Consider the following 1,822-nt stretch of genomic DNA (forward strand, 5'->3'; position numbering starts at 1 on the left):
TTACATAAAGTCTCCCTTTTTTATGTCTCTGTGGAGTGTGTGACCATTAAATGCAGAGTTATGTTGTATTTCAGACAGAAGGGGGCACCATTACTCCACCAATGTATACGTGCACCACCTGAGTCCTGTGCTTTATTTTTCCAGTCTCCTCTGGAGATCAAAACCAGACATTTTCCCAATCGTAGTCATAACTCTCTCATTTAGTTGTGTAATATTTTTTGTAAAGAAAGTTTGTTGACCTTTTTCATGCGAGTTCTTATGTAGTGACATAGATCAAGTACCATCAGCACATAAAGCCATTACGTTCTGCATTTATTTGAAACATGATTACATCTATTAATCTATTGAGTGCAATTCATCTGGATTGTGTTTGACAATGCATGTTAGTCACACATAACAAAATATAGACCTTCATTTATTATTTTTAATGGAAATAAGATGCATTAATGCTACGATGGAAGGAAGGAAGGAAGGAAGGAAGGAAGCACAGAGAGAAATTAGGCTTAATCATTATTATAGATTACAAGAAGCTAAAGAGCCAGAGTGCGGTGGTGGAGATCAGCTGTAGGTGCACACAATGGCTTGGGCGTGTCCTCAGAATGGACCTGAACCACATGCCGGAAACCGCCCTAAGATGGTCACTAACTGGAAAAACGCGAAAAAGGTCGGCCCAAAGCGTCATGGCGGTGAACTGTGACAGCCAAGCTAAAAGAGAGGGGAGGCCCAACACGTAGCCCAGGACAGGCCAGGATAGATGCAGATAGTCGATGCCTTATGTCCCTCAAGGGATGAAGAGGAAACTGTACACAAATAAACACCAAGCACACAAAATACTCTGCCCTGCTTTATGTTGTAAATGATACTGTGCAAATGTAATGTATGTAATTGATTTACTTCTGGAGGAAGTGGTGCAGGACCGATCCATGCACTGGCATATAATTATATACACCGCAGATTGTTCAGGCTAATGCTACATCTTAATATTTTCACTTTATTGCATCACAAATTGATTCAAGTTTACATCGATTTCTTCAAATCCAATCTCTGTATGTTTAAATGTGGCAGAGCCCTGATAGTTTTCTGATCGGTCGACTGCTCGCTGCGTCCTCCCTCCCAGTGCTCGCTCCAACCACAGGAAGCTCTCCTCTTTCAAACCAGTCCAACACTTCCTCGTGGATGCTCCCCTCAGCCAAAGTCCAGGCTGATGGCTGTTTTGGCAGAGGAGGGCCTGTATTTACACAGCAAGTGCTTGGTGTGTGTTTGTGTGGAGAGTAGGCATAATCATGGGGAAGCTGAAGCACTCCTGGCCCCTTGAAAGGCACTTTATGTGTGTATTTGTGGCTACGGTAATTGGGCCCCTCCCTTTTATAAGCTGACCCATTTGACGGGGTCCATGTCTGAGCCCTTGTACTGATATTTGTGTGTGTGTGCGTGTAGCAGATGATGTGTATGGTTCATGTGTTACAATGATCTCTGAAACCCAGCCCTCGTGTTGGACATGGTCCCCTGGTTTGGCTTTGTCCCCCATTACCAAAGCCAGCTGGCTGGTCGCACACAACTGCATGTTGCTTAGATTCAACCGTGGCTCATTCCTATGTGTAATTCAACCACTGAACACTGAGGGGAGCTCTAGTGTTATGCCGCCCTGCTTTGTTTCAACGACTTTCTTTGCATACTTAATACACACTGTGGCACATACACACAGGGCATCAGGACGTACATACACATGCAGGTAAACACACACCCGCAGAGTGGTTGTTTGGTCAGATAAAGGAGTAGTGACGGGAGGGCAGGGGGTCACTGAGGGTGTCTGGCCCTCAGC

The sequence above is a fragment of the Hippoglossus hippoglossus genome, chromosome 3 (assembly GCF_009819705.1).
Source record: "Hippoglossus hippoglossus isolate fHipHip1 chromosome 3, fHipHip1.pri, whole genome shotgun sequence".
NCBI lineage: Eukaryota > Metazoa > Chordata > Actinopteri > Pleuronectiformes > Pleuronectidae > Hippoglossus > Hippoglossus hippoglossus.